Source organism: Moschus berezovskii, chromosome X, assembly GCF_049115385.1.
Source record: "Moschus berezovskii isolate FMDL1 chromosome X, NW_MosBer_1.0, whole genome shotgun sequence".
Classification (NCBI taxonomy): domain Eukaryota; kingdom Metazoa; phylum Chordata; class Mammalia; order Artiodactyla; family Moschidae; genus Moschus; species Moschus berezovskii.
In genome coordinates this window covers 145237314-145252825 of record NC_142488.1, presented here as the reverse complement: position 1 = coordinate 145252825, position 15512 = coordinate 145237314, and the positions used below count along the sequence as shown (strand labels likewise).

Sequence of the window (15512 nt, the reverse complement as noted above, 5' to 3'; positions counted from 1 at the left end):
ATTATCTCCTCAAGTATTCTCTCATGGTCTTTCTTTTTGTCTTCTTCTTCTGGGACTCCTATGATTCGAATGTTGGGGCTTTTAACATTTTCCCAGAGGTCTCTAATATTGTCCTCATTTCTTTTAATTCATTTTTCTTTTTCCCTCTCTGTTTCATTCATTGCTACTATTCTATCTTCTAGCTCACTTATCCTGTCTTCTGCCTCCATTATTCTACTGTTCTTTCCCTCCAGAATGTTTCTGATCTCATCTATTGCATTATTCATTGTATATGACTCTTTTTTATTTCCTCTAAATCCTTATTAAAACTTTCTCGCATCTTTTCAATCCTTTTCTCCAAGTTACTTATCTTTAACTCCATTTTGCTTTCCAGATTTTGAATCATTTTCACTATTAAAATTCGAAATTCTTTATCAGATAGATTCCCTATATCGTCCTCCTTTGTGTTGGTGGGCATTTATCCTGTTCCTTTACTTGCTGGGTATTTCTCTGCCTCTTCATCTTACTTATACTGTGTGCTTGGGGTGGCCTTTCCATCTTCTGACAGTTTGTGGAGTTTTCTTAATTATGTAGTTTCCTCGCTGTGTGTGGTGTTGGACGCGTGGCTTGTCAAGGTTCCCTGGTTAGGGAAGCTAGTGTCGGTGTTCTGGTGGGTGGAGCTGGATTTCTTCTCTCTGTTCAGTCCTGCTGTGGGGAGGGAGGGACGCTGCTAGCAAATATCCCTGGCGTCTGTGGGGAGTGCGTGCAGTGTCTCGGCTACACTGGGATTGCCCCCGCTCACGGTGTGTGTGCTTTACCTGTTTATGCTGGTCAAGCTCTAGGTTGCTCTTTAGGGAACTGTCTGTGGCCACCACTGGGTTGTATGTACTTCCCAGGTTTGAGCAGCTCAGGTTCAGGTACTCGGGTACTCCACAAAGGTGCAGACTTGGCTGGGCCTGCATTTTGTGCCTTCCCCGGTCCGAGCAGCTCAGGTGACCAGGCGTTTGGTGAGTGGGGTTGCTACAACTTTTCGCCTCCTCGGTCTCTGCCGCTTGGTTTTCTGGGTGTACAACTGGTGCAGCTTCTTGGGCGTATATCGAGCGGCCGGAAACCAAGAAGTCTCAGTTAACAAAGAAGCCTGCCTTTCGCTTGGTATCGGAGGCCTCTTGGGGCCGTGGTTGCCCCTTCCGGCACTGGCTTCCCTCCCTGCCTGTCCCGGCGGGGGATGGGGGATGCGCCGACCACAGCCAGCTTGCTCTGTTAAGTCCTTTGTTCTGTGAGTGGGGCTAGTGGAGTCTTAGGTTGGGGCTTTTTGCCTTTTCGCAGGCTTTTTGCCTTTTAGCTGAACAGTCTGCTTAGCTCTCTCCTGTTAACGTCCTCAGATTGCCCTTGGGGCGTTCAGTCCCAGTCCTCTCTCTAAGCGCTGCCGCCTGTGCCTCCTTGTCCAGCCCCCGCTTGCTAGTGGTGGATGCCGGTGGTTGTGCTTCTTCTCCACTGAAAATGTCCTCTGGGCACTTTGTCTGTGGGTTTTAATTATGTATTTCTTTTCTCTCCCGGTTATGTGGCCCTCTGAGTTTCCAAGGCTGGCCACAGATTCGCCCGTGAGTGTTTCCAGGTGTTTGAAAACTTCTCTCTCTCTCTTTTTTTTTTTAAGTCTCTCTTCCCAGTATGGAGCTCCATCCCTCCCTCTTTTTTCTCTCTTTTTATCTTTTATACTCTTTCCTATCTCCTTTCGAAGACACTGGGCTGCTTTTCTGGGTGCCTGATGTCCTCTGCCGGCATTCAGAAGTTGTTTTGTGGGATTTACTCAGCGTTCAAATGTTCTTTTGCTGAATTTATGTGGGAGAAAGTGGTCGCCCTGTTCTATTCCTCCACCATATTCTATCCTCCCTCCTTTAACATTCTTAATTTACAGATAGTGGGGTCTTTATTTGCATCATTTTATTTGCAGCTTAAATTCCATTAACAATGTTATGAAAACATTTAAAAACCTGGCAAAGTAATCATAAAGCCTAATGTGGGCTCTTAACAGTTGTATAATACAAAACATAATTTATGTTTCCTCAGAATAAAATTACACACCTTAATAAGATGCAACATATTTAATATATTTGTCTTCCTGCTTAAAAACACTTGTCCCAAAGAAAGCAGCTGAAAAACAAGGGCATCTGAGGGAGCACGAGGCTCTTGGCACCAGCTCAGGTGCGTCAGTTAAATTTATATGTAATCATGGCATCTGGTCCCATCACTTCATGGGAAATAGAAGGGGCAACAGTGGAAACAGTGTCAGACTTTATTTTTGGGGGCTCCAAAATCACTGCAGATGCTGATTGCAGCCAGGAAATTAAAAGACGCTTACTCCTTGGAAGGAAAATTATGACCAGCCTAGATAGCATATTAAAAAGCAGAGACATTACTTTGCCAACAAAGGTCCATCTAGTCAAGGCTATGGTTTTTCCTGTGGTCTTGTATGGATGTGAGAGTTGGACTGTGAAGAAAGCTGATCGCCAAAGAATTGATGCTTTTGAACTGCGGTGTTGGAGAAGACTCTTGAGAGTCCCTTGGACTGCAAGGAGGTCCAACCAGTCCATTCTAAAGGAGATCAATCCTGGGTGTCCATTGGAAGGACTGATGCTAAAGCTGAAGCTCCAATACTTTGGCCACCTCATGCGTTGAGTTGACTCACTGGAAAAGACTCTGATGCTAGGAAGGATTGGGGGTGGGAGGAGACGGGGACGACAGAGAATGAGATGGCTGGATGGGATCACCGACTCGATGGACATGAGTTTGATTGAACTCCGGGAGTTGGTGATGGACAGGGAGGCCTGGCATGCTGTGATTCATGGGGTCGCAAAGAGTCGGACACGACTGAGCGACTGAACTGAACTGAACTGAAAGCATGTTGAGGAAAACCACTTCCCACAGCAGTGCAGACCAGTGCCAACACCCAACAAAGGCCCCACTTTCAGATAAAGAGCCCCAGGTGCCCGAAGCACTGCCACAGAAAACCAGCCCCTCCCTTCTCCTGCAGGGTACATGCCAGGCCCTGCAGCCCAAGCCATTACTGGCAGCAGGACAACGCAGCTGCTCTCAGGGTGCAGACGGGAGGGGAGGCCTGAGAGTTCATTCACAGATAGCTCAGGTAAGCTTTACACCAAGTCTTCCTTCCACAAGGAAATGCAGCACAGAACAGTCATTCAGATCTAAACATGGAGGATGGGAAAGGGCCTGGAAAGATGTAAAAGCACCTACTCTAGAAGAACAGCCTACAAAATTAAATGGGCTTCTCCGTGGTTCTCTCACTAACCTTGGCAGTAGTGCCCTAACCTGTGGGCATGCAGCTCCAACACTAATGATGAGAGGGGCCCACCCACCACCTTCCCAAAGAATATGACTCGTAGTCCAGTGTCTGAGTGAGCACTCCAGTGAGAACAAATTCTGCATTGTGAACATCTGCAAGGAACAAAGACAAAACCTGTCAAACAGATCCACCTGCCCCCACCCACACACGCCAACACACAGCAGAGCAATTAACATACCTATTCCTCTGTCAAAATATTCTCGACACAAGTGAAGGTCATTTTCACAGGATATTAAAATTATTTCTGACAAACTCTAAGGAAAAGAAAAGCAGCTTCTCAGTTACTGAGCCTCACACATGACATTGATGCATTCAACAGTGTTTCACTTCTGTGCACCTTATCCTACATATGTTCCATGAGTTTCCGGAAAGATGGCTGTTTAGACAACACTTTGTTCCTGCACATTCCACAATAGCTTTCATGGTTGAGAGACTTGGGCAGATACCAGGAGTGATGTAAATGAATTTCGCCTAAAAATGAAAATACGTGTACTGGTTTCAAACTGAATTTTCAGCATGTGTAATTTCTCATTCTACCCAAGAATTTTGACAAAATGCCTAATTTCACTGAGCTACACTGTACTAGAACCCCTTATCCCCAACCTGAAGTGAGCCTCTCAAACCCACACAAGGGATTTCAGAAAGAATCACTCTCATATGCTAGGTGTGACCTATAATTATTAAAAAATGACTAGAACTTTAATTCCTGTAAAACATGAAGTATTTTGTGATAAGAGCAAGAATAAGCATTTTTCACAGTTTCTAAAGCTCAAATGGAGTACAAAATGATTTTGATGGTTAAAATTTTCTAACAACCTTACTCTTAAATATACCAAAATTACCATTTTGTTTTAAACTCCTCAAACATTTAGAAAAACACAGGCTATTTTAGGTAAAGTACTATTAACTCAGTACTGCAAATCTCTTTTGATTCCTAAGTTATCTCCTTAAGATTAAAAAAAAAAAAAAACCAAAAAACTGATTACCTGTATTAATCAATTAAGCCACTGTTTAATACAAAAAAACAATCCAAACTATTGTATCTTAGAAACATTTATTTATTTTTTTTATTTTAATTGGAGGCTAATTACTTTACATTATTGTATTGGAAAACCTGTAGTCGAATTATTAAACACATTTTCAGTTAATATTTTCTCAAGAATGGTCTCCATTTTCCAGCTGAATGTATGTTTTATGAGAAAAGTATTAATGAAAATTGTTAAAAGCAAAAAATTTTTAAATCTCTTACAAATTATTCATAACATAATAATGGAAATTGGCTTTATTGTAATGCGTCTCTCTCCATATCGACTCTCTTTGAAACTGGGTTTATCATAGTTTATCTCTCTCTGTATTGATTCTCTTAGACCCACAACACACCCTAGAGGAGGCTTGACTGTGCAGGGGGAGTGGGGAGAGCCCAGCTCTCTGGGTGCAAGCTGCCCGCTCTGTCAACGTCGCCAGCTGAAGCAGCTGATCTGAGCTTTTGTCCAGGCATACCTTGAAAAGCGGAGAAACGTGGGCCCTCCTCAAGGACTCCTCCAAATTGAAGGAGAAAAACACTTTGACTTCTGCATCTCAAAAAAGGTAGTTCTGCTTGTCTGAAAAGGAAGACAGCACAGCCTCAGAAAATACCTGGTGCTGGGGTGCACTGCATGTGACTGGCTCCAGGTGGCCCTGTGATCCAGATGCTGGTATCCACCTGTGAAACCTGTGAACAAGTAAGTCTCCCCAATTATATTTCATTTACTTTCTTCCTGAAAACAGCCAGGCCAAAGTCACGCTTCCTACTGATCAGTGTTTCTTAGCTTTTAGGAACAAATGTTCTGAAAGCCGTGGAGCCTCCTCTAATCCCTGGGCGGCTCCCCACCCTCCCTCAGCTGTAACTTCACACTGCTGGGGGGACACAGCGCCCCAACCCAGATCCAGGTGAAGAGTGCCCATGCGGAGGGACAGGCCGGGAACCAGCTTCACAGCCAGTATGTGATCACAGGGACGAGTGACTTCAGAGCCACTGGACTCCAGCAGAGAGTCGATTAGCCACATCTTACAGATGTACCCATGGACTGCAAGGAGATCCAACCAGTCCATTCTAAAGGAGATCAATCCTGGGTGTCCATTGGAAGGACTGATGCTAAAGCTGAAGCTCCAATACTTTGGCCACCTCATGCGACGAGTTGACTCAGTGGAAAAGACTCTGATGCTGGGAAGGATTGGGGGCGGGAGGAGAAGGGGACGACAGAATGAGATGGCTGGATGGAATCACTGACTCGATGGACATGAGTTTGAGTGAACTCTGGGAGTTGGTGATGGACAGGGAGGACTGGCGTGCTGTGATTCATGGGGTCGCAAAGAGTCAGACACGACTGAGCCACTGAACTGAACTGAACTGAACAGATGTACCAAAAACAAGTTCCTTTTATACATGAATATGTATAGCATTTTACAAAGAAGGGTTTTACCAGATTTTGAGGATCTAAGAATTTTAAATAATGCCTAATTTGTCAAAAAGTAAAGATCACAAAATGTTTTAATCTTCTTATGAATATATCTTATTCAGAAAAGCATTTCATTTCATCATCATAACCAAACTAACAGTCCAGGGTCGGGCTGAGTCAGACGACATGCTGTAGGGCTGATGGGCCACACAGTGGGTATGTCACTTGTCCATCTCTTTTTAAAACAATGCCTTAACCTTAAAGAGTCTACCAGAAAATTACTAGAGCTAATCAATGAATATAGTAAAGTTGCAGGATACAAAATCAACACACAGAAATCCCTTTCATTCCTATACGCTAATAATGAGAAAATAGAAAGAGAAATTAAGGAAACAATTCCATTCACAACTGCAACGAAAATAATAAAATATTTAGGAATATATCTACCTAAAGAAACAAAAGACCTATATGCAGAAAACTAAAAAACACTGGTGAAAGAAATCAGAGAGAACACTAATAGATGGAGAAATATACCGTGTTCGTGGATTGGAAGAACAAATATTGTGAAAATGAGTATATTACCCAAAGTAATCAATAGGTTCAATGCAATCCCTATCAAGCTACCAATGGTATTTTTCACAGGGCTAGAACAAATAATTTCACAATTTGTATGGAAATACAAAAAAACCTCGAATAGTCAAAGCAATCTTGAGGAAGAAGAATGGAACTGGGGAAATCAACCTGCCGGACTTCAGGCTCTTCTACAAAGCCACAGTCATCAAGACAGTATGGTACTGGCATAAAGACAGAAATATAGATCAATGGAACAAAATAGAAAGCCCAGAGATAAATCCACTCACCTATGGACACCTTATCTTTGACAAAGGAGGCAAGAATAAAAAACGGAGAAAAGACAATCTCTTTAACAAGTGGTGCTGGGAAAACTGGTCAGCCACTTGTAAAAGAATGAAACTAGAACCCCCTAACACCATACACAAAAATAAACTCAAAATGGATTAAAGATCTAAATGTAAGACCAGAAACTATAAAACTCCTAGAAAAGAACATAGGCAAAACACTCTCTGACATAAACCACAGCAAGATCCTCCATGACCCACCTCCCAGAATACTAAAAACAAAAGCAAAAATAAACAAATGGGACCTAATTAAAATTAAAAGCTTCTGCACAGCAAAGGAAACTATAAGCAAGGTGAAAAAACAGCCTTCAGAATGGGAGAAAAAAATAGCAAATGAATCAGGTGACAAAGAATTAATCTCCAAAATATACAAGCAACTCCTGCAGCTCAATTTCAGAAAAATAAACAACTCAATAAAAAAATGTGCCAAAGAACTAAACAGACATTTCTCCAAAGAAGACATAAAGATGGCTAACAAACACATGAAAAGATGCTCAACACTATTCATAATCAGGAAAATGCAAATCAAAACCACAATGAGGTACCATTTCTAGCCAATCAGAATGGCTGCTATCCGAAAGTCTACATGCAATAAATGCTGGAGACGGTGTGGAGAGAAAGGAACCCTCTTACACTGTTGGTGGGAATGCAAACTAGTATAGCCACTATGGAGAACAGTGTGGAGATTCCTTAAAAAACTGGAAATAGAACTGCCATATGACACAGCAATCACACTCCTGGGCATACACATCAAGGAAACCAGAATTGAAAGAGACACGTGTACTCCAATGTTCATCGCAGCACTGTTTATAATAGCCAGGACATGGAAGCAACCTTGATGTCCATCAGCAGACGAATGGATAAGAAAGCTGTGGTACATATACACAATGGAATATTGCTCAGCCATTAAAAAGAATACATTTGAATCAATTCTAATGAGGTGGATGAAACTGGAGCCTATCATACAGAGTGAAGTGAGCCAGAAAGAAAAATACCAATACAGTATACTAATGCATGTATATGGAATTTAGAAAGATTGTAACGATAACCCTGTATACGAGACAGCAAAAGAGACACAGATGTATAGAACAGTATTTTGGACTATGAGGGAGAGGGTGGGATGATTTGGGAGAATGGCATTGAAACATGTATATTATCATATGTGAAACGAATCGCCAGTCCAGGTTTGATGCCTGATGCAGGATGCTTGGGGCTGGTGCACTGGGATGAACCAGAGAGATGGTATGGGGAGGGAGGTGGGAATGAGTTTCAAGATGGGGAACACATGTACACCCGGGGTGGATTCATGTCAGTGTATGGCAAAACCAATACAATATTGTAAAGTAATTAGCCTACAATTAAAGTAAATAAATTTTTACTTTAAGAAAATCATTCTAAGCTCAGAGAACATAGTCACTAGGACTCTATCATGTCACTCAGGAGACACTGAGATTTAACAACTGCTAGAAATGGAAGTCCATCAGCCACCAGCAGAAAAAGAAGACACTACACTAGGTGAAAAAAGAGAAGAATGTCTAAAAATGAAGTTAATAAATGACCAAAGCAGTACTTCCCTGTATGATGTGATATACTTGAATGAAGTGATGTATTTGAAATGCTAGTTTCTACAGCAGAATGAAAGTTGCTGTGCCTGCTGTAGAGCTCTGAGGGATGACAGGAAGCAATCAATGTTTAAGGTGCGAGATGACACTGAAAGGAACAGTAGCTACAATAACCCTGTGTTTCTAAGAGGAGAAGCAGAGTTACATTACCTTGGTCGGAGTCGTGGCAAGAGTCAAATTTTTCACAGCAGTGCAAAGGACATGTGTATTCCAGAAAGAAATAGCCTATACAACTTGTGTCTCAAACTATATAGGTATAAATACAAAATGTCAAAATACCCTTCCCCTATGATTGGAAGTGTCCAGTCTTAAAGCTGTCAGAGCCCAGGCGGGGGAGATGTGCTGCAGGGGTGGGGATGCAGGGGTGGCTGACGGGGACTGACTACACGGGACTCAATCAGGAAGCTAATGTATTTAGGACATAGGGAACAGGCGTCTCACTGCTCCTTGGCCGACTCTCGTTTATTCCCTATTTCCTTACATGTCTCCTTTCTGTCTCGTCCACGGGGCTGTCACTGTTCCCACGTCACTGGGAGCACAGTGACATACAGTGGGAGAACAGTGTATTCCACGTCTAACTGGAGTACAGACACGGGAAGGGAGAGATGAGCCTGAGCCTTGTGGTGTGGGACTGGAACCGGACAGACAGACACCAAGAGCACTGTGTGAATCAGCTTGGTGTAACCAGACCCCATGGGCTGGAGCACCGTCAGCTTCCAGGATCTTCCCTGAGACTGGAACTGGGGATGTGGGGGGAGGGGGTCCCTGGGACACGCTGATGCCAGCACCAGGGTAGAAAAGCCTAAGACGAGTATAGGATGCTCTTGTTTTACCAAAAGCTACCAGGTGTTCACAACTGATGGGAAGAGTGGAAAGGACAATTAAACCAGCCCGACTGGTGGTCACTGGTCACAGAACAGTGACAGCCCCGTGGATGAGACAGAAGGGAGACATGTGAGGAAATAGGGGATAAATGAGAATCAGCTGAGGAGCAGCAGCAAATACAGACTTCAAAGTGCTTCCCACAGATGACTTGAGAGCAGGCAGAGCGGAGAAGGGACCACCGTGGACACTACCCAAGGACCACCTGTGCAGCCCCCAGCAGGAGGTGTGTGTTGAGGGCACAGAGCAGCGGAGTGAAGGTCCCAACACAGATGCCCCTGCCTGTCCTGGGGGTGGGTGCTCCACACTGACACCCCAGGCCACCTGCCCCTTGTTCCCAGGACACTCCTGGGCTTCCTGGCCCTGCTCTTTCCACTGTTCCACACCTGGAACCCCGTTCGACAGGCAGCAAAACAGAAGGATGTATCATCAGGAGAACAAGGCAGGGCTACAGAGCTCTTCCCCAGTACTTCCTCAATTATCACAACCTTCCTATTTCACAGTAAAATGCAAAGATATCAAATGACTCACTGGGACATTAAATAATTTGTTATTTATCCATTTAAATTTACAGAATTAAAAAATGAACTTGATGTTTGCTGGGATGAAAATGGAGACAAATTCCAAGGCAAAAACCCTCCTAACTGGGCATCGAGTCAACAAGGTGCGACTCTGCCACTTAATGATGAACTTATGGCACTTGAAGCACTCCTCTAGGCACTTTGGGGTGACGACGTGCTTCACCACAGAAATGGTCATCAGGAACCTGACCGTCCACTTCACCTTGCTGGCAATGAGGTGGCACTTCTGTGCAGACTCAGCAACCTCCCTGCCCAGGATGTAGAGCTTCTGGGGTCTGGGAACACAGAGTAGAGGTGAGACCATCTTGTCTGTAGAGTCTCCCACCCACCTGCAGCCTGAGGCTTGTCTAGACCATGAATGGGGCTCTCAACTGCACAAAATGGTGAAAGCAGTGAGGCCAGACCTACACCACCGTGCAAGCAAAGTGGAAACTGGAAGTGACAATGTACATTTTCATAATAAGTGCCACACAAGTCAAGATTAAAGCAGGACCTCCACTGGATACCAGGAGGATACCCATTTGAAGAAGTAGAAAGCTCTGAGAACAAGGCAGGTTGCTACGGAAGCAGTTGAACCTCCCAAGCTGTCTACGCTGAAATGAGTGTTGATAAGGCACATCACAAAATAGTCTCTAAGAAATTATGACATAAAAATTGACTTAATACATAGACGTGTTAAAGATAATCTCTTTATACCCTATTTTAAAAGTTAGTCCAGGCTCGATGCATGATACAGGATGCTCGGGGCTGGTGCACGGGGATGACCCAGAGGGAGGATATAGGGAGGAGGGAGGTGGGAGGGGGGTTCAAGAAGGAGAACACATGTACACCCAGGGTAGATTCATGTCAATGTATGGCAAAACCAACCAATATAATATTGTAAAGTAATTAGCCTCCAATAAAAAATTTTAAAATAAAATAGAAGTTTTATACTAGCATTAATGATTATTTCTTTTCCTTAAAAAAATAAAGGGAAATGTTTTAATCCCTGTGATACATCTCAAAAATGAAAGAATGATCTCTGTTCGTTTCCAAGGCAAACCATTTAATATCACGGTAAACCAAGCCTATGCCCCAAACAGTAACACTGAAGAAGCTGAAGGTGAAAGGTTCTATGAAGACCTATAAGACCTTTCAGAACTAACACCCCAAAAAGATGTCCTTTTCATTATAGGGGACTGGAATGCAAAAGTACTTTTGCCTGGAGTGACAGGCAAATTTGACCTTGGAGTACGGAATGAAGCAGGGCAAGAGATAATAGAGTTTTGCCAAGAAAACACACTGGTCATGGCAAACACCCTCTTCCAACAAGCACAAGAGAAGACTCTACACATGGACATCACTAGATGGTCAACACCGAGATCAGATTGATTATATTCTTTGCAGCCAAAGATGAAGAAGCTCTATACAGTCAGCAAAAACAAGACCGGGAGCTGACTGTGGCTCAGATCATGAACTCCTTATTGCCAAATTCAGACTGAAATTAAAGAAAGTAAGGAAAACCACTAGACCATTCAGATATGATCTAAATCAAATTCCTTATTATTATACAGTGGAAGTGAAAAATAGATTTAAGGGACTAGATCTGATAGATAGTGCCTGATGAACTATGGATGGAGGATCGTGACATTGTACAGGAGACAGGAATCAAGACCATCCCCATGGAAAAGCCATGCAAAAAAGCAAAATGGCTGTCTGAGGAGGCCTTAAAAATAGCTGTGAAAAGAAGAGAAGAGAAAAGCAAAGGAGAAAAGGAAAGATATAAGCATCTGAATACAGAGTTCCCAAGAATAGCAAGGAGAGATAAGAAAGTCTTCCTCAGCGATCAATGCAAAGAAATAGAGGAAAACAACAGAATGGGAAAGACTAGAGATCTCTTCAAGAAAATTAGAGATACCAAGGGAACATTTCATGCAAAGATGGGCTTGGAAAAGTACAGAAATGGTACAGACCTAAGAGAAGCAGAAGATACTGAGAAAATGTGGCAAGAATACATAGGAGAACTGTACAAAAAAGACCTTCACGACCCAGATAATCTCAATGGTGTGATCACTTACCTAGAGCCAGACATCCTGGAATGTGAAGGCAAATGGGCCTTAGGAAGTATTAGTATGAACAAAGCTAGTGGAGGTGATGGAATTCCAATTGAGCTATTTCAAATCCTGAAAGATGATTCTGTGAAAGTACTGCAGTCAATATGACAGCAAGTTTCAAAAACTCAGCTGTGGCCACAGGACTGAAAAATGACGGTTTTCATTCCAATCCCAAAGAAAGGCAATGCCAAAGAATGCTCAAACTACCACACAATTGCGCTCATCTCACATGCTATTAAAGTAATGCTTAAAATTCTCCAAGCCAGGCTTCAGCAATACATGAACCGTGAAATTCCAGATGTTCAAGCTGGTTTTAGGAAAGGCAGAGAAACCAGAGATCAAATTTCCAACATGTGCTGGATCATCAAAAAACAAGAGATTTCTAGAAAAACATGTATTTCTGCTTTATTGAATATGCCAAAGCCTTTGACTATGTGGATCACAATAAACTGTGGAAAATTCTGAAAGAGTTGGAAGTACCAGACCACCTGACCTGCTTCTTGAGAAACCTATATGCTGGTCAGGAAGCAATAGTTAGAACTGGACATGGAACAACAGACTGGTTTAAAATTGGAAAAGAAGTACATCAAGGCTGTATATTGTCACTCTGCTTATTTAGCTTATATACTGAGTATATCATGAGATACACTGGGCTGGAGGAAGCAGAAGCTGGAATCAAGATTGCTGGGGGAAATATCAATAACCTCATATATGCAGCTAACACCACCCTTATGGCAGAAAGTGAAGAGGAAGTAAATAGCCTCTTGATGAAAGTGAAAGAGGAGAGTGAAAAAGTTGGCGTAAAGCTCAACATTCAGAAAACTAAGATCATGGCATCTGATCCCATGACTTCATGGGAAATATATGGGGAAATGGTGAAAACCGTGGCTGACTTTATTTTTCTGGGCTCCAAAATCACTGAAGATGGTGACTGTAGCCATGAAATTAAGAGACGCTTTCTCCTTGGAAGGAAAGTTATGACCAACCTAGATAGCATATTAAAAAGCAGAGACCTTACTTTGCCAACCAACGTTCGTCTAGTCAAGGCTATGGTTTTTCCAGCGGTCATGTATGGATATGAGAGTTGGACTGTGAAGAAAGCTGATCGCTGAAGAATTGATGCTTTCGAACTGTGGTGTTGGAGAAGACTCTTGAGAGTCCTTTGGACTGCAAGGAGGTCCAACCAGTTCATCCTAAAGGAGATCAATCCTGGGTGTTAATTGGAAGGACTGATGCTAAAGCTGAAACTCCAACACTTTGGCCACCTCATGCGAAGAGTTGACTCATTGGAAAAGACCCTGATGCTGGGAGGGACTGGGGTCAGGCGGAGAAGGTTACGGCAGAGGATGAGGTGGCTGGATGGCATCACAGACTCGATGGACATGAATTCGAGTGAACTCCAAGAGTTGGTTATGGATAGGGGGGCCTGGAATGCTGCAATTCATGGGTCACAATGAGTCGTACATGCCTGAGCAACTGAACTGAACTAATACTTTAATCATCCCCTCCCCAGACACAAGCCCACAATCCCTCCTGGTGTTAGTTCCAGAAGTGCATTTATGTAAATAAATACAAACACCCCTCTGAGCGCTGGCCCACCCCTCGAGGAAGAACAAGTCTGAGAAGATGTTGGGTTCATTCAGGAAACCTGACAGGGCACAGTTACTCTCATAAGCTAATGTCCTTATGAAAATGGTATTTGTGAGGAGGGAATAAGATGGCAGAAGAATGGGATGGCGAAACCACTTTCTCCCCCACAAATTCATCAAAAGAACATTTGAACGCTGAGTAAATTCCACAAAACAACTTCTGAATGCCGGCAGAGGACATCAGGCACCCAGAAAAGCAACCGATTGTCTTCGAAAGGAGGTAGGAAAAAAACATAAAAGATAAAAAGAGAGACAAAAGAGATAGGGACAGAGCTCCATCCCGGGAGGGGAGGCTTAAAAAAAGATAGAAGTTTCAAAACACCAGGAAACACTCTCACTGGCGAGTCTGTGGTGAGCCTTGGAACCTCAGAGTGCCACATAACCAGGAGGAAAAATAAAGAAGTAATTAAAACCCCAGATTATGTGCCCATCCGTAACCCCCAGCCGAGAAGCAGAGCAGACGCCCACATCCACCATTAGCAAGCAAGGGTTCGGCAGCGGGGAGCTGGCTGAACTGCGTAGAGTGAGGACCAGGCCTGAATGCCACGAGGGCAGTCTGAGACAGCTAACTGGAGATAGCAAAGCAGACTGTGGGATAAATGTCCCACGAAAAGGCAAAAAGCCCTAACCTAAGACTCCGCCACTCCCGCTAACAGAACAAAGGATTGAGCTGAGCTAGCCGGCTGCAGAGAGCCAATCCACCGCCGAGACAGGCAGGTGAGGGCAGCCAGAGCCAGAAGGGGGAAATCGCAGCCCCAGACAGGCATCTGATACCATACTGCAGGCAGGCTTCATTACTAAGCAAGACTTCTTGTGTTTCTGGCCAGTCGACATCCGCCTGAGGTGTGCCGGTTGTACACCCAGAAAACCAAGGGGGAGGGACCAGGGAGGTGACAAATCACAGGGACCATGCTCAGCAAACACCTAGTCACCTGAGCTGCTCAGACCCGGGAAGGGCACAAAACGCAGGCCCAACAAAGTCTGCGCCTTTGTGGACTACCCAAGTACCTGAACCGGAGCGGCTTAGACCTGGGAAGTGCAAGCAACCCAGCATCGGCCTCAAACAGTTCCTGGCAGAGCAACCTAGAGCCTGTGCAGTGTAGACTGGGACAGCACACATGCCATGAGAGGAAGCAAACCCAGTGTGGCCGAGACACTTCAAGAACTCCCCACAGATAACGGGGATATTTGTCTGCAGCGTTCCTCCCGTCCCAGAACAGGACTGAACAGTTCAGTTCACTTCAGTCACTCAGTCGTGTCCGACTCTCTGCAACCCCAAGAACCACAGCACGCCAGGCCTCCCTGTCCATCACCAACTGCCGGAGATCACTCAAACTCATGTCCATCGAGTAGGTGATGCCATCCAGCCATCTCATTCTCTGTCGTCCCCGCCTCCTGTTACCCCCAATCCCTCCTAGCATCAGACACTTTTCCGGTGAGTCAACTCGTCGCATGAGGTGGCCAAAGTATTTCAGTTTCAGATTTAGCATCAGTCCTTCCAATGAACATCCAGAATTGATCTCCTATAGAATGGACTGGCTGGATTTCCTTGCAGTCCAAAGGACTCTCAAGAGTCTTCTCCAGCACCACAGTTCAAAAGCATCAATTCTTCGGTGATCAACTTTCTTCACAGTCCAACACTCACATCCATACATGACCACGGGAAAAACCATAGCCTGAATAGATGGACCTTTGTTGGCAAAGTAATGTCTCTGTTTTTTAATATGCTATCTAGGCTGGTCATAACGTTCCTTCCAAGGAGTAAGCGTCTTTTAATATCATGGCTGCAATCAGCATCCACAGTGATTTGGAGCCCCCCAAAATAAAGTCTGACAAAGTTTCCACTGTTTCCCCATCTATTTCCCATGAAGTGATGGGACCAGATGCCATGATCTTCGTTTTCTGAATGTTGAGCTTCAAGCCAACGTTTTCACTCTCCTCTTTCACTTTCATCAACAGGCCTTTGTGTTCCTCTTCACTTTCTGCCATA

At 44.0% G+C, this 15512-nt stretch overlaps 1 pseudogene; it reads right to left on the bottom strand.

Annotated features, from left to right (window-relative positions):
• The window catches only part of LOC129564076 (PAX-interacting protein 1-like), a 47020-nt pseudogene that overhangs the window by 7341 nt on the left and 24167 nt on the right, over positions 1–15512 (bottom strand).